The following is an 18,426-nucleotide window of genomic DNA, read 5'->3' as shown; positions in this document are numbered from 1 at the left end:
ATATAGCGGCACACTGCACCAGACACAAATGCAATTTATTTGGTCTACGTCTTATCTTTGTATGATATTATCAACGGAAACACCTAAAATAAAAACATTATTAGTGCGTGACGCAATACCCGACCTCACGGCCCGCGTTTGTATTCTAGGATACGGTTTAGGACCGGTTACGCTAGCTAGTTCTTCTTTGAATGCCTGTGCTGTGTGCTCAAGTCCAATCTTTTTCCTTGGCTATCACACCCGTTTACGCTTGAGCATACGGACCTCAATATTTTCCGCAACCGATCATTTTAAATACCCTCGAATTGGAGCAGATATTGATCTGCGAGACTTCGGATTTCGGCTGCCCTCACATCGAGCCACCAGCTCCCTGATCTGTGAATTTATGCCGAGGCTGATATGGAAGCGCTGCAATGTCCACTGTGCAGTTTTTTTTTAGATGCCTGCATGTCCGCTCGCTTTCACGGAGTGATAGCGACTTCAGCCTGAGCTTGTACGATACGCAACAACGTTGCGCTCCCTTTGATTCGATACAGGAGCTCGTTGATGAGTACGCACCCAGGAACATCTGCTTCAGTATCAAACCTAAGAATGGTTCCGTTCAGATACGCCTCCGCGGCTTTCTCCTAACTTTCATCAATTTGAGGCCATCCTGCCTCATGGCAGGTACCATCAAAAGCTTGCTCCACGCTACGTTGACGCTTCGAATTTGGTTGCGATTAGCGCAGGACCGCAAGGGCGGAAATACCTAGGATACTACTGGTGCTCTGGTACTACTGGTAGTATGTACATACAAATATGGAGTCAACCTTATATATGTTGTACTTCAATCAAATTATAAAATGGACCCTCTAATGGACCCTTCCATTGTGTCTGGGTTAATCAAGCTTGGAGAAAGGATAACTAATTGACCGTGATCGATTTGCTAACACAAATAGCTCGTCGCATGCTTGTGCAGCGGGTAGTGTCATCTGTATTTCAACCATGAAGATTGGTCAAATCGGTAAATCTATATTTGTAACTTTGCACTTATTCCATTCGAAGTGATTCCTTGTTGTTATTATCTTGAGCCAGCTATACATAGCTACTTACAAACTTAGGTAACCTATGCATTAGCCTCGTTCATTTTTGGAGAAGTAAACATTCCGGTGTACAGGCATGTAGATAAGCGTCTCTTGGGTCTAGATAATAGCATTGAATTAAAAAAACATCGTATTGTCACACTCCGTAGAAACTGTTCCCTGTAAATAATAAATTTGCCGCAACAAACCCGTGGGTAGCGGTGCCGGCTTTTCCACCGTCTAACTCTTGCGTAGGGCGGTCTTGTTGACTGAGCAGCAGTAGCAGCAGCTGTATGACGATGGAATAACAGATATCGCCTTATTTAATGTATGCGCCTTTCTCTAACTATGAAGGACTCCTTCCATAACTTTCCGGAGTTGATTGTCACTTACTTCAATGTCACATCTAGAGACTAAAACTGAAGATATCTTTGAGCAAACGAGGTAACGACAGCAACGCAACATATATAAGAGAATCTTCGGCCAAGAGGTGCTTTGGTGAGTCTAGAGATTTGCTGTTTTGTAACTTGTAACTTTTCCGTCCTAGTTGGCTGACCGTTGGACCGCCGCGTTGAAATCAAACGTTTTCTAAAAATTGTAGCGGGATAAAATGGCGTACTACACCCGCCTACGATACGTAAAGTACTAAACGCTTTTTTATCGCCATATACTTGTGTGTACTCCTAAAATTTTTAACATCATAAAGTTAGAATTTGTCGTAACGTAATTTTTAGGCGACAAAGTGAGATCTACTGTGCGCTAATCCTTGTGTGTCGCATTCAAAAATTTGTCTTTCGCACGTTTTGAGAAATGACGCAGAACACGTTCTCTATTGAGAAAAATCAAAATCACAGACCTTTCTTAGTAGAGAAATGAGCCGTGCTACATTTTTAAGTACGTCCTATTTATGAAACAAAGGGCAAAGTTAAATGAAATAGTTACTCAGTTTCTAGCTATAGGCGATGCCTAAGTTAGGAAACAATTATGCTAAAAGCCTGACTATGATTCGATATATTCTACCGTGTAGGCTATCGAGCTATATACGAATAACTTCTGCGTTGATCTGAGGTTTCGTCTGATAGTGAGGTAATGCGTTGTAATTATTATTATGGAAATTGTGTGTTGTTCTGTGAATATTGTCACAAGTGATGTCAGTCAAAAAGAAATTAATCCTTTCCAATATCGATATATTATTTAAATTATAATTACTAAATACGTACGTTAGGTTTACGCGTCCATTTTTCTTGTTTCGTTTTCTCTGTTCCGCTGGTTTCTCCTCTCGTTTCGGCTGCCATCCGTTCGGTACAGAACGAAATACCAGCACTCCGCAATGTTTATTTTTTTTCGAGGGAATATTGCACTTTGCATCGATTGGAGTTCTAGAATCGGCAGCTAATTGCTTACATTATCTCATATAGCCCTCGTGGGCTATAAGCATGTAATATGGATTTGCCCATGAAACGCCTTGCCGTTTTTTAAAGTGTCAATAATTTGTACCGCCGGATAAAATGAACCTATATTAGGCATGCATGTCTGCAAAATCGATCTGACGCACAAGATGCTGGAAGCCCGCGAAAATTGTAGTGATTTTCGTATTAAACTTAATAATAAATAAGGTTGCCTGAAAACATATATCTTCCTTCAACTCGGCATTACCCTCGATCCTCCCAAACAATTCGTTGTACGAAAGCAAAACTCCGTGGACTTTAGGTTACGTTCGAATTATCCCAGCTTTATAAAATAAATACAGTATGCTCATTGACTGCATCCTTCACTGCTGGCACATAGTTGATACTTGCATTTGTGTACATATGCTTACGGTCTTGTTTGTGGCTTATTTACTTTATGTTAAGCTTCCTTTTCTATCAAAGACCTCAGGGTAACTGATTAAGCTACAGAGGGTCGCAGACTGAAACTAACCGGAGATAGCTTTGCCTGTGCCCCGTATCAGCAGCATCATTGATTAGTAGTTGTGCGGATGTTAGGCATTTCGTCTCTGCTGTAAAATTTAGCTTTTCTTTTTCTAATTATTCGCACAGACACAGACAGTCAGGTTCGAAATTATTATTATTATTACTTATGGATAAGTTGCGAAAAACTATTGGCGTTTGATCGTACACAGTGTCCACTCGCGTTGATAGGGGTGTTGGCTGCTGGAAGCTGTCAAAGGAAATCGGGAGTGCAACATGCGGATGAGTCCAGAACTTAAGGGGCTCCTTATGTAGGAACTCTCGTTTTCATCGAAACACATGAAGCGTAGCTGCTAAATAAGGAAATAGGCGCGTCTATTCAAACGTCGGCTATTTGCCAGGGCGCAATATTTCTTCACGGTGTCGCTCCACCCTGTGTCCAACCCATTGACAGTAGTCGATTGCCTCGAAAACAGCCGAGGTTTTGCGCAAATCGGCCGGTTGGCTAGCAAAGCAGCTAATCAGCGTAATTTGTTTGTGGCATCTTTTATCCTTCTCCTTTTGCGACCCCTTCTGGCTGATGAGGCAATATGTCGAACACAACATCGGTAGATAAACCGAGTGGCTAAGGAAGGTATTGCCCAATAGTTGTTGGGTCATTCTGTTACCACTACTCCGCTTCGCAAAGGGTGTTTAATTTTTACCTCGCGCTATGTGCTCCTTTATCTTTGAAATGATAATTATTTGGCTAGAAGTATGTAGATCTCAAACAGGAGGCGTCATAGATTCATGCGTAGAGGCAAGACAAAATATAACCTTTTCATTGGCCGATTCTGCATCTGATATCAAAACGTATTCTGTATCATATGTAGTCATCACTGAAATATTGCAAACTCACCAAGTTTCTTGCCTCACTCACACACTTCTTGTTGTTCATATTTGTGCACTTATAATTGGTGCGTTTTTTCATCGAAAGTTTTCGACTTCATTGTGTCTTGACTGAAGCTAGAAGTTCGAAGCGGCAAACGTGTTTCAAGTAGAGAACCCTGTCGATGCGTCGCATGGCGTGAAACGTTGTCAGAGTGTATTTAGTGATGTAGCTTTTATAATATTATCTAACGAAAAGGAAGTGATTACCTGTGATAGCAATCACTTAGAAGTGTAAGAAGACGAACATAAGTGGTATGTGTTAAAAGGATATAGTTAGTGTTTTTAAGGATAGCGTATACATTAGTATTTAACCTATTGTATCGTTTTGTCTTCATATATATCGCCAGAGAGAGAAAGCGAGAGAGAGAGAGAGAGAGAGAGAGAAAGCGAGAGGAAACTTTGTGCACATTAGCTCCGCCAGAATGCTCGGATTACGCGTGCTTCGACTGCACACCTGCCGGGTGATCCTGTTAACATCGCTGGTGTGGTTTGTCATTGCGGCTCTACTCTTTTTGTACAGCAGTGAATGCCGAGGTTCAGAATGCCTAGATAAGCTACCGATGTTCACTTCTGTGCTGAAGCCCGAAGCTGAGCCTCACTCGCTCTTCGTTCAGTGGTCACCTGTAAACTTTGGTAAAAATCCTTCCCATTGGCCGAGCGGGAATGGCAAAACTGTGCAGATACCACCAGAAGAGGAGAACCTTAGAAAGGTAAAGTTTAAAATTAGCCAGTTTAATCTGCTAGCGTCTGAGCGATTCGCCCTCGACAGGTCGTTACCGGACATGCGGTTGCCAGGTTGCCGTGATAAAATCTACCCCTCTCGTTTGCCAACAACCTCAGCTGTCATTGTATCTCCAGACGAAATTATTGCTCTTCAATTATTATTGTTAAAGTATTTTGTGTATTATAAAGAGTCCACGGCTTCGGGTGTATGGACACATTCGATAAAACGTGAACTACAAAAAGGAGACATGATCTTTATTGTTCCGGAATTAATTTCTTTAGACGTTTCGGCATATCATGAAACCGATCATTGACAGCGTTTTATGCACTAGTTAGCCAATTAATAGGACGTCTAATTTCTATTGGACCTGATGAAAAATTGTCGAGGAACTTCCCTGTTGTAAGGATGAGGTAGAAAATGATGAATTACTAATTCATCCTAGGGAAAAGAAAACAACTTTTCTGTTTGTATTTGTATTTGTGAGATATATCTCTCTATTTTAATGGTCTCACAAGGTAGTTTTGAAATATTCAGTGTATCTTTTGCTCGAGCAATTCGTTGCTGAGGTCAACAAGTGGCCTTACGTATGTCGACAACAATCAATATGACCAATAACCTTTTTATTGACTACGACAATGCTCGACTAAGTAATATCAATAGCCACAGCTTGGGAATAGCAAGACGTGTAGCATAAACAGCACGTCATAGTAGAAAGAAGAAAAAAACAAATGATAGGAACCCATAGCGGACTAATGAGTATGGAAGACCCACTGCTAGACTCATAATATAATGAAGCAATCGTACAGCCCAGCGAGTAGATGTTAGTTACTTATAAGAATCACTTGCAATATGAGCTTATGTGTGGGTCAAGCCAAATTATAAGTACCCCATTTTCCTTAGTTATTTGACACTCTCACTCCAGCATCTTCGTTCTAAGCTCCATCTGCTTAACAAAGACTTTCCAAGAACTTAACCATATTTTGCTATTAGAGAAAATGACATCAAAGTGTCCATAAAACGGATCCTGTTAGAAAAAAACTTGCCTTTTTATCTATACCTTCAAAAAAGTGAAGAGGCAGCAAAGATTAATCTCCACGCAACAGCTTTTTTGCAAAGGTCACTATGATCAGAACTACTCATCAAGGTACAAAACCGATGCATCGCATGCAATTTGCACGAAAGGGTCATCGATCATCGTTTTCAATACCCAGATGTCTGCATTATTTGAAGCCCGAATTTAGGGAAAGGCCACATACACACAAATAATACAATTAACTATTGGTGGTTAGATACTCAAATCAGCTGTCAATATAAAGCAGCATGATAGTGTATTTATTTTAATTATTTAGAAGCAGCAACGAAATGATGTAAATATTTTTCATATAGTAGTACAGTAATTAGATGGGTCTCGTTCCACGGGTTCGGGTCGCCGTTAGCGGCGAACGTGCGTCAAGAACAAAGCGTACTATAGAACAGATATTACCAACAAATCGATTTGACCGCCACAAGATTCGTTTTAAACCTAATGAAAATGTAAATGCATATAAGATATTATCTCTAAGTTTAATTATGGTGTTATTTTACAGATATCATTGGTAGATGTTACATATCTCTGCGTTATATATGTTTTACTTCTTATCATCGGCCCTTGAACGTTGAGCTTGTCATAAGACAAAACCTGACGTAAAAACGGTTTGACAACACGTTATATTAACAAGTTTATTATTGACGCCATAGTTCTGTTAACTCCCGGAAAGCATGCAGCTTAAAAGATGAAGCAGAGTGTATAACACTGCTTAAAACTGTCTCCATTTATTGCAACATGTTCGAAATTTATATAGGCAGAAATGTGCAGGCTCACGCGCGTACCTTCACGTATTCATATTATTGTACAAAGAAAGCTCTCCTGGAACCTGTAATCTGAATCGTTTTATGAATCAACGATCGATGATACTAATGCCAAACTCAGTAGGTCAATAATGAGTACCTTCAGCTAAATCAAAGAGACAACCAGGCAAAAAAAAATATAGAAAAAGGGAAAAACGTCTGCAAGAGCGACTCGTTCCCTTTCTTTCCTGATGCTCCTGATGGCGCTTTCAAAGTCAGCGGTTGCGACAATAGTAGTGACGATTAAGGAGTGTCGTCGGCGCCCGCTATCGTTGGCGGTGTGTGAAGAAGGGCTTACTTAGGCCGTTGAATTTATCAGGTCAATGGACCGTGAGATTGAATTTTTTTTCAAGGTTTTTCCCTTCACTCTGTGCTGATTTTAGACTGGTCATTGCCGCTGCCATCTGTTTCGCCAGTGGAAATAAATATCAGGTTGCCCAAGGACTTTCATCTTGGCTTACTTTCCGATGAGTAGAAGGGGGCGTCAGTGGGATTGACCATGGCGAAGCTAGGTCATGCCTTGGCACGCCACAGTGGTGCTAGTCTTGTTGGCCTGTTCTTTGTTGTAGATTGTCGTCGCCACCGTCGAACTTTGAACTCGTCCGGACCTGGCCGTTATGACCTGAGATTGCGTCTTGAAGTCGCTTTCTTCGTCCTCTCATCACCACTGAGGGCCGGCAAGGCTGGATCCGTGTAGCCTCTACTCGTTTTTTTCTACTGTCGTTGCTGTCGCTGAGTTCCATGCCACCTTTGTCCCGGTTTTTTTTTCTGCTCTTAGTTTGGCTACATAATAATAATAATAATAATGGTATTCAATTTGTTTCACTGTTAAAATCTTTTCAATTATAGACCACATGTTTGTGTCTCAGTTTGCTTCACAGTCATGCTTACTCACTCTTATGCTTTATACGCTAAAAATTATGCCCACTAGCAATACCGTTAGGAGGGAACCATTTTGCAATGTGAATCGACACATACTTTTGAAAACGGCAGATCGAAACTAAACAAGAGAAAAGGGAACATTATCGGAATCGTCCAATTACACATACACAGTTTGTCCTGTCTGTCGATTCTTTTAGCTGTGGCCGTCACCGCCGCTCTCTGTATGATTAAGAAAAAGTTAGTCGGCTTCGCTACGCCATTTACTATAGTACCTGCCACTTCCCTGACCCCCCTGTTATTGTCAGCCAGTGCTCCACGTCGTGTCGGCGGATAGAAGGTTATAGGGATTGCTAAGCTTCGAAACCTCTACAACCTGCTCTTTGCCACTTACTCGCCCAACACTTCTTTCTACCTTTGGTGGAAAAACTTTTTATCGACGCGAATAACATTAGAGGTCGACGTAAGGTAATTTTCGTTCGACGATCGTTGCTGATGCTGTGGCGGCCATTCTTATGTTTTTATAGCTATTGGAATGTACGTTACATCTGCCGTTAATGGCCCACATATGTGTACTTCGGTAGTTACGCTTAGTTGCTGGCGTGGAGTCGAATTGCTTACCCCCATCAAAACGACCGCTGCTTGTGCCTTCAGTTTGATGTCCGGAATCGCTGGACAATGCGACAGAACACAATCGAAGATAGGTAATCAATTTAATGACAGCAACAGGGACGAGGAAGAGGATAAAGGAGCGGAAGGGGTGACAGTGAAAAAAAAAAGTAATAAGTTAAGCAATTGCAACAGGAATTCCTACTTCTAATACGGTGTGGCAGCCCTTGATCGACGACGCCATTTCCGACGAGCGACGTCACGTACATACGCAAATGGGGCAGCAGAAATGCACGCCTAGGCACGACCATTTCTAACGGCATACTACGAGCACGGGAACAAAAAACGTCGCAAATATGTCTGTCTGCCTTTTTCCGGTTATTGCCTGCAACGTGTGTGTGCGAGCTGGCGCAGGTAAGGCAATCAAACGAGAATGGATCTTGTAGGAGCACAACGATACACTTGCTTTGTTTGGTTCGCAGTAATTAATTTTGCATAAGTGTGTTTTACGGCATGTCCAGGCATTTGGTGAAAAGAAATCCATGACGTGAATAATCAGCTTAATCGTCGATGCTGCTGCTGCTGCTAACGTCTTCCATACGTTGCATTCAAATAAAAGCCATTGCTTCGATAGGGCAAGTTAACTATAGGCGAAAACAAGCAGGAAATGTGTATCAACAAGGCCGCCATCACATATAAACTTGTTGCTTGCGGCCTGTTTTGTATCAAACTGTCCCCTCTTGTAGCGCTTGGCAAGCTACCTGACGCCCAGGGTACGCAATATAGATTCGACGAATTTGAGGGCATAACCGCGTATGTCTCCAATATGGTCGTTTACGAGAAGAGGCAAGACCCTACGATGTGAAGACATAAAACGTGCGCAGAATCTTGTTATGCAGCTCTGCCGGCTGGCATGACCCCCAGATCGCCGCATGCTGGAGGTCGCAATGCGCCGATGTGCTTCCTTCCCTCATAGGAAAAGAGGAAAAAGTTTCGAGGTAAGACGTGACACAACCTGTGCTTTATAAGTGAGTGAAATGATGTGAAGAATCCGTAAGAAAAGCCCAGCGATTTGCCCTGAGCTTGTGAACCCCATTACACGCTCTCCATGAAATATTCATTTGCGTTCACATATGTGTGGCATGCTTTTGTACGTGTAGGCCTGGGCATTTGTCACATCAAGTCGGTCCAGACCATCAATATCGTAGTCCAATTGATAAGGTCATTGGCGATAATCAGACGGACGCTTGACGCCGTATAGAATATACTTCGAGAATTTAGAGAGGCCGCAGTTAGTACGATGGAAATTTATGGGCAGGAAAAATTTTCTATATACTTGTACTGTACTAGAAATATCGTGTATTGCGTATTTGATGACGACTGATTATAGGTCGGGCTTGGCACCTTTGCGTTGATTTTTTGTTGTTGTTGTTGTTGCGTTGATAGACTGCAGATATTGATTCGTTTGAGTAGTAGAGTTAAGTGTTGGACCAAACTTTGATGGTAGAATAGGACTTCCGTGTTTAGGGTTTTAAGTGTGATACTACCATTAAGCATTGGTTTAAAAGGACAGAAGTTGGTCTCAGATTGGTTTACGGGCTAAGACTTTATTAAGTCTTTTATTAAGGAGACAAAAGCATTGAGTCAGTGCATTTATTTCTTTACTGTGGCGGAATTGTCGGTTACCTAGAAACCATTTTGCTGGTGACGAAGAACTGAAATATTTTCGATTCATAGAACATTTTGATGAATTTGTTAGCGAAGTGTTACGGGTTGTAGTAGCAATCGTTTCGCATGTACAGCATCCGCCCAAACAACGCCTATGTGATGGCCCACGTTTTTACCTACGCCACGAGATAGTAGGGACTTACATTAGGTTCCGCGGTGTGTCAAGACAAAGAAGTAGGCCTTGCACGAAAAGGTCCTCGAGGCTCAAATCCGTGCTCGGAGATACGGGGACATTTTCGAACACGAAGACAATTCATAAGGATTATACTGTTAAGGGCTTTGTACCTCGTGCACTCATGGTATGGCAAAGGACCCACATAGAAACACACGTGCCCGTACACAGCCACACGAGAGGCCACATTTTGCGCAGTCGAGGAGCCGACAACAGCGCGTCGCCGGTGAATATGGCATCGATCAATTTGGATTAGTAATTTTTTGGCCTTAGCGTTCCTGTGGACTGGTGGGTACGTTAGCAGACTTCGTAGCACAGGACTTTGCAGCATTTACGAAAAAAACAAAACGTTATGCTAAATTGGCTGTTAACTAATCATAACTTCGAAAATCTGTTTACTTCGAGAGTATAAATCCTTAATGGAGGAATCACCGGTTGAAAGCCGGATGGCATCTGTTAATGTTTGAAAAACTGTTCCTTCAGCCTTCATATGAAAGATGATCACAAAAGGAAGAGACTTAATGCTCTAAGTACTAAAGACTGCACATAATATGCGGAACATCACCGTACTGCAGCACTTAAATAAAGCATGTACAACTATTTAGCAATTTAGTATATAGTTAGTAATTGAGGTATTATTTCTTATAACCAGGACATTTAGAATATGAAATTGAGCACAGTATAAACGGGTATTAATTACTTTAACGTTTTCGTTACAATGTTTGTTACGCGTTATCACCGAAAATAATGAACCCTTATTCATTTATAGAAATAGAGAAAGACATGATAAATACAGTTCGCAAATTTCGTGCTCGTCTGTCTCTCTGCTTAAATTCTTGAAGAAATCTCTCTGAAATGGTTACGTTCCTAAATTGCCCAGAATTTTCGTGTTTGCCCTCAGTAGACTGTTTTTTTTTTTGTCTAAATGTAATTGTGAGCAGTAAAACTTTACTTCCAATTAAAGCCAATGGGTCAGGTAGCAAGTAATGGGGGAGTGATAATACTATAGTGAACTACTGGATTAGATGTACAGCACTGGGTAAGTTCCATAAGACATACAATAACGCCGTTATTCTGGCCAGGTATGAACCTGTGTGGCTACCTATCAAAATACGACCTTGGAATATTTCATTCATGTGCCAGTTTTGACTGAGAAATATTAGTCTCGACAGAGCTGACGAGCTTGTGTTGCTCGTGGATATAATATCCTGGTTACTTTTTACCTGTCCAGTTAACTTAATCAACTTTAGTACTTAAGTTGGTAAATATTACTGGCCATGATACTTTTGCACTAACTATTTATAATTACGGAGTCATATCTTATTGATCTTAATCTTTTTGTTTTGGCAATGAACTCAACTATACGAGTAAGTGTGCTGATCCGCTCATGTGATTTTACTGGATATATAATGAAGCATCAGTTTGTTTTGGCATTAGATGACGAGCTAACAATTATATCAGGCTGGCACTTCAACTTCCGGTTTAACGTTCACGCCGTGCGCCACCGGTGCCGTACTGATGAGATGACCGGATTAGCGGCCTAATACATACTGAGACTGTATCGCGATTACAGTTTATAATTAAGCAGGCTGCTTTAAGTTGACCCGGTTATTTCGGCAAGTCAAGCAGTAGCTCAAATCGATGACAACACGGTTTCTACTGCATAAAAATATGTATAGAAGTATAATACACCTTATATGTCCTACGGGAGTGCAGGCTCCCAGCATATGTTCAGAGCGTTGCTACAAGGAACCCACACTAGCATTTGAGCCTAGGATGAGCCATACTGGAAGTGGGGGGTTGCCTAGCGTAATATATATATATATATATATATATATATATATAGCGTAATTTTCGGTCGTTGCGAAACTATGGGGAGAAACACATATTATCGCGATTATTAACTTTTTGTCGTCGTTAGGGGTGGTCGCTCGGGACGCTCAACACGCATTTTTTTTCGCCACACCTAACATCACTCGTTAATACTGTTTTGTAGCTATGCAATTCCAGTTCACGTTGTTATAATACAATGACACTTGTGTATTGTTCTCTACAGAAATAGCAAAAGTGCAATGCTTAAATCTAAAAAGCTGTTCAGCACTTTTACCACCGTGAGTTACACTTTGTGAATCTCCTCGAAAATTTGTTTCTTCTTGTCAAAAACCTACTGTCTACCCTACCGCTTTACACGGTTTGCCTTTGAAGAGGAACCCCCGGAGCAGAGAGACAATGCTTGTTTGTCCCTTGAACTGGAGTGTTCTCCCCTTAAATTAAATTCCCTATCCTAAATTCAACTCGCCAAACTCGATTACCCCTTCAATGTATACACACAATCCACGAGAATGTCATTTTAATAGAATTGCGTTTGGGCCTGTCGTTTTTTGAAAAAATTTAACTGAGAAGCCATCTGTGCCTTACCAAGGCTGTTTTCGAAACGTTTGAGATCTTCCTTATCCATTTCTTATTTTATTTAACAGATGCCTTCGAACTATGCGTTCGTAGATGTTTTAAGCCTAAATAGCAGGCCGATACCATAAAGAATTGGTTTCGATGCATGTACGTTAAGTATATTAATTGGCATTGCTTTAGATTGGTCTAAAAGTTGGGCTTAACAGAATGTTCACAAATTCTGGTAATATTCTAATTCGAACAGATTTAAACAGTTTCACAGTAAAGCTATAAAGAAAATTGTAGCTACTATCTTAGCCACATTCTTCTAAATGTCATCTTCTTCGTTGGCCGCCTTGTCCCGCCGGTTTGCGAACCGGAAGAGATAACTCGTATACAACAACAAACGGCAAATGCTATCTCCGAATTGTGGAAATGGCGACGGCCTGTTGGCTCTTTATGTACTTCTGAAGAACGCTGGTCAATTTCCCCCACGCCATAGTTTGAAGTTGTGTATCAAGTTCGCACTGTCAGCGTTACGGCCGTCTTCTATACTCATGTATATTTCCCTATCCAGTCTCGGTCCTGCTCGTTTCCAGCGCTAAACTTGAGCGCGAACCATTCATCATCTCAACGACGATGCGCGGTCCCCTTCAGAGATGGGGGAGCAACAAAACTGTTATGGCCTAGGGACTATCACAACTACATTAGTTCTATTATTCGGCGTTTTTCAACACACCGCATTACGTTCTTGCGACAATAACAGTAACATACATAGACGAAAAGAAAGGACAAAACTTGGCCTACTATTGTCTCTCAGCCGCAGCTGAAATTGCGAACTTTTTTTTGCGAAAGCTTTTGCAGCAAGCTCAGGGAATTTCAATTGTTGGCTGAGTTTTCTTTTGCCTAAAACACAGAGAAAGGGGTTTGATGCATGACTTTTGCCATTTTGAGCCTTGTTCAGTATAGCGACCTTTTAGAAGAATGATAGTTCCTGCGGGTCATACGTGCTAATGCACATTTTATGATGACAATAGTTTAGCTACAATAGAAATTTAGATTTTAATTATCAATTATGTTTTTATGCTTGTTAAATCAATAATAAGGTCCAGAAATGTTTATTCATTTGGGGAAAAACATTATTTAATGAAGCTAGTTCGTCGCGGCTATAAAATCATAAGTTTTCACAACGCATGTTTTTCAAAAATATAAATTCTGATTAGTTTTTGAGGATTTACCATACTAGAAAGAGAAATTAAATAATAAATAAATAGCGGTAAATAGCTGAGCTCGACCGTTCGAGGCGATGCACAACCGCATAACTTGTGTGGGACTTTAGATTAGAGGACGCGATGTTAGCATCTCCGTTGCTCGCCGTACACATCACAGTTTTATGGATTATTTGCTTGTACTGCTCTCACGGATCTCATTTTATACGATTACGTTCATGCATGCATATATGCTTGTGTTCTATGCCAGTGTATCGGGTTTGGGGTTCCATATGCTGTGATCTTCTTTTGTGTGCTGCATTTTTTCGCTTAATGTTTATAAACTCCATTGACCAGCTGTGTGTGTAGCAACTGCGGCCAATGCAAGAGGTTCCATTAACTATGGGTGGAGTGAGAGCCGTTTGGCTATTTGCACAAACGGGGCAAACGAGCCGCCCAACCGGACTAAATTTAGATCTACATCCACATCCAGCCGAGTGAGTGTGCGTGTCTCGAAATCCTCGAGGGGATTACGTTGTCGAAGAACAAACCCAGTCCGGCCTTCCGACTATATATATCTCTCCCTCCGCGTGTCTAACTCTATAATCTTCTTCTAGACCTCCTCTTCCTGAAGAGTCTCTCTTGAAAGGCTAAGTCTGTTCGGCCTGAAAAACAAAAACGACAAGAAATATGTCGACTGACAAACTCAAAAGGACATTGAGCTGTCGAATCTTTAGGTTTTCTCTGTCTCTACTCTCTGCTGACAAAGTGACAGTGATTTAATGCTTCTGACAAAACGCTACACTAAGCCTTTGAGTTAATTGGCGTCTGTTGTTAGTCTCGTAGGCTTTTTTTAGCGCAGCGGTAATTTTTCGGCTGACCGAAAAGACCGTCACCATGAAAGTTGTGGAGTGGACAAATATGTACAGATATATAAGAATGCATACTTTTACAAACAAAGCGGCATGTGTTCGTGCAGCTTTCTTGTTTAAAATTCTATGGAGCTTTATCAGATCTGATGCTTTATTTGAATGAAAATCTATCATTAATAGTGCTTACATATCTCTTGCTGCCTTTTCCATGTATGCGAAATGACAAAACGAGTATACTCATAAAAGTTTACTCATAAAATTCAATTGTGTTGGTTGGTATTTAGTGTGACAAAAATGGACTATGATAGATAGGAAATATACAGACTTGATCTAAATACGGTTTATACATAAAGGAAATTTTGCCTTTGTATGGGATGAACTTCTTTAAAAGTCAAGCTAGGAAACGGTCGATGGGACATTGGAGGACTTTGGTCGGTAGCAACTATGGCCATTATGTCGTTACTTCAGAATGTTTCGTCTTTGTAACGCTTTTCACGCGTATCGTTGGGCTTTCACATGCGTCCGTCTAACGACAGTGGTGTAGCGGGGCTTTGGCACACCAGCGCATTGTAAAGGTGCCCCTGCAGATTTATACGGGACCGAAAAAAGGAGAGTCGTCTTTCTAGCAGCTTATGAGATAGACGAGGAGAGAACGAGAAAGAAAAGGAGCAGCTTGCCCGCTGTTTAGCTTGCGCAGCCCACATGAGGGTTTACAGTAGTGAATGGTTGAGTTGGTACTGTACAGTTCCCTGCAGCCCAGTCGGCCTCTCAAGATAGTAGCCTCTTTTTGAAACGGACGCAGAGCGTTGTTCTTAGTGTGGTTCTTTATAATGTTAATACTCAAAGACGACGAAATTGAGTAGCTGTGGCTAGGGCTAACTGCAGCGAATGAAAAAGGCCAGCGACTGCAGATAGCGGCTCCACTTACACAGTGAACTCCACCCTTAATCCACGTATTCCAGTATAACCCAGTTGACCCTCGAAAGGAACAGTAGCAACGCTGCAGCGGCACCCCAGTGAGTTGAGAAAAACTGAGTGACTGTGAGGGATGGAATGAGTGGAGAGGTAGAGAAACGAAGGAAAAGAGCCTTCTCTCCGGTGTCTTTTCTGTCCGTCTTTCTTTTTCGCCTGCTACTGCCCTCTTTGCCCCTGATCCCTTACAAGTCAATGTTTCGGGGAATGCTTGTTTGTTTGTTTTTTTTGCTGGTGTTGCTGCTGCCGGCAGATCAAAACGACTTCGCCCTGTGCCGTATCCACTTTGCTGGCAAAGTTGGAGAGGAGGCAAGAAGGGGGAAAAAATCCAAAAAGGAGAAAAACAAGCGTCGGGAAGAAACGTCTCCCGTAAGACAAAAAGCCATGCCGAACTGGCTATACCGTGACTTGTGATGCCCGGGCGTAGGCATATGTCGTTGGTCGACCGAATGTCTAAAGGCTTTTCCTTCTACATGTGGGTGTATCGTTGTGCGAGAGCATCTACGACCTGGAGAATTTACCTCGCCTCCTACATAGTAGAGATATTTCCTTAGCGTCTTGGTACATGATGCTATACAGACTAGCACATTAGTGGAAGGTTAATCACGATTTGTGAGATGATGTATCTGGCGCGGTTCTATAAAGCATACAAAATGGCCTTCCGCTGAGGGGAAAACTTGCCGGCAGGGCTAAAAAGAGCAGGGTGTGCACCATGGAAGATCTTAAAACGCTATCTTCTAATCACGACATCTATTGCGCAAAGGCTACCGTTTTCCAATGTTGGCAACAATAAAGCCAATAACAGGAGTAATATCAGTGTCGATGTCAAGCAGGAATAGGTGTGAAGACGACTCAACTCCTGCCAGAGAGGAGTCTACCTTTGTTGATTGCATTATCGTTTACGCATATGTACAGCCTAGTATCTTGCATCTAGTAGTACTGAGTTAACATAGCATGTGTACAGGGAACACAAAACTCCGTCAAACATCGAATGGCTTCTCTACTAATTGTTCAAACAGGCAGCTGCACAGTTGACCATTGTGTTCCATTATCTAGCGTGCTGCTTCGTTCGTCGATAGCTACTTCCGCTTGTTCGGCTTCATGTGCAAGTTCTTCTTCGATGGCTAAGGCCCGATAGGCTCTAGAAATGTCATATTGGATAATAAAGCATTTCTTAATATCATCTACTGGGCGTATATGGACATAAATAGCATCACTGCTTTAAAAAAACCTCATCGAACGCTGGGGCTGTTTTACTATCGCCTGCCAAAATACTGGGCGGCAGAGATTACAGGAAGAAATGAATCGAATATTCACAGATGTACTCTAGCTGAGTTGTCAAGGTACATTTTGTAGTTTCCTTTTTTGCCTTATTTTTTGTTTTATAATAATACATATACTATATAACACAGTTTAGTATGGATAACAGTTGGCCACCGGCCAGTATCAACAACAACCACTACTCGCTCAACAGGGCATTGCGTTATCAGCAGAACCTGTTCTTACTCAGCACTTGACAACTAGTTCTATAACAAATTGTTGCTTTGTTCTACGGCTTGAATCAGTTCGAAACAAGTCCATGTCTTAAACGTAATTATAGGAATAATAATTATCATCAATAATAATTAAATATATGAGACGATTGTTTTGAAGAAGCCGATTCCCGTTTGACGTTAGAAGTTAGAAAATGAGTTATATGTACGAGCAGCAGTTCTTTTTCTTAGACTATCTAATTGTCTGGCCCCTGGGGTGAAATTCTATTTCAAGATGTCTGTCTTGGAAATTCGCCGCGGCCTCATCCATTTCGTATATGGCCTTGGTGTCCGTGTGTTTACAGGGCTATCGTTTCATGTAAAACCCAATTGTAAAAACACATACCTTTGGCAGGAAGTATCTGATATTTTCCTTCACGACCTCGACTGAAGCAGCTTCCCTCATCCATTGTAGTCGCTATTGCTGCAGGGAATCGGAGCTTCAGCCACTGTTTCGGAGTTCGTTTGATGAAAGCTGCTATGGATGTAGCGCGGAGTGGCTGGCCGATGACGCCATTGGGATTTGTAGGAGTTCTAGATCTAATCGGTCTTCCGGGACTCTGGCGATAAAGTAGAACTGCCAGTGGCAGTAACGAACATCCGACGATAACTAGCCGGCGAACTATAAACTTCCAATGTTACTATGGTTTTACCGGCTTCCATTGTTCGATTTGAACAGCCATGTACAGCTGTAATAAGTTGAATTAGCGAACGAGCCAGCAAGCATCGAAGAGCTATCACCCTTCGTTATGGCACGCAAGCGCTACCATTTTGTCAAGGAGCCGGTCAAAGTTACCCAGTAGAAGAATCACTCGCCAAATAGAATTAGAAAGAACGAGAGCCGAGTACGACAAATGGAGACGTTCAGGGGTTATCCATGGGCACAGCATCTACAGGACTACAAGCGCCAGAAACACAGTGAACAAAGTTGGAAAGGTGGCTAGAAGCTGTGCATAGCCACAGCATAGAGCGAAAGGGCATGCTTCGTTGTTGAATCGTTCTGTTAAAGTTCTATAACTACAGGTTCGTGTGGACTCGCTAACCGGGCCCATCAACATCTATAGTACGTATATATCGATACAATGCATTAGATCGAAGGGAAGATGAAGATTTCGTAAGTTATCCTCCAATCATAGTGTGTATACTGTTAGTCATAGCCGATACAAACGATAAATACATGAAACATCGGGGTCACAACTACACCACCATACAATGCATTTGTATTTTATAATATTTGCGAATTGCATAATGCTTCGTAGTATAGTACGCTATGCTACTACAGCTATCGCAAAAAGTAGAAAAGAAAAAGTATTTGACTAACAATAAGATTTAACTATTACCAAGCAACATTACAGAACAATCATATAAGAAACCCACTGGGACCAAGGACCCGGTCCTTGGTGGACATCATTTTGCAAAATCGTGTAGCCTTTTGAGAACAGTGAATGCTACGAACTATTTAGGGGGCAATTTTATAAACAAGAAAATGAACTTTGACTGGCCGTCTGCTCGGCACTGTCCAACAACATCGTTACCATAGACCACCCTGTTGAA

The 18,426-nt window shown here is 41.7% G+C and overlaps 1 protein-coding gene and 1 long non-coding RNA gene across 2 annotated transcripts in view; both read right to left on the bottom strand.

The window, feature by feature from the left end:
- Schip1 (Schwannomin interacting protein 1) overlaps window positions 1–18,426 on the bottom strand; it is a 73,505-nt gene that overhangs the window by 30,875 nt on the left and 24,204 nt on the right. The window lies entirely within an intron of this gene.
- On the bottom strand, window positions 13,362–17,791 carry LOC147752246 (uncharacterized). The gene is made up of 2 exons (XR_015314599.1): window positions 17,219–17,791; window positions 13,362–14,161 (listed from the first exon to the last, which is right to left on the bottom strand). It is a non-coding gene; the product is annotated as an uncharacterized LOC147752246 (long non-coding RNA).

This window comes from Varroa jacobsoni, unplaced genomic scaffold (assembly GCF_002532875.2).
Source record: "Varroa jacobsoni isolate VJ856 unplaced genomic scaffold, vjacob_1.0 scaffold_1386, whole genome shotgun sequence".
NCBI classification, from domain to species: domain Eukaryota; kingdom Metazoa; phylum Arthropoda; class Arachnida; order Mesostigmata; family Varroidae; genus Varroa; species Varroa jacobsoni.
The sequence above is the reverse complement of the archived record's forward strand: the minus strand, read 5'-3'. Positions and strand labels throughout refer to the sequence as shown.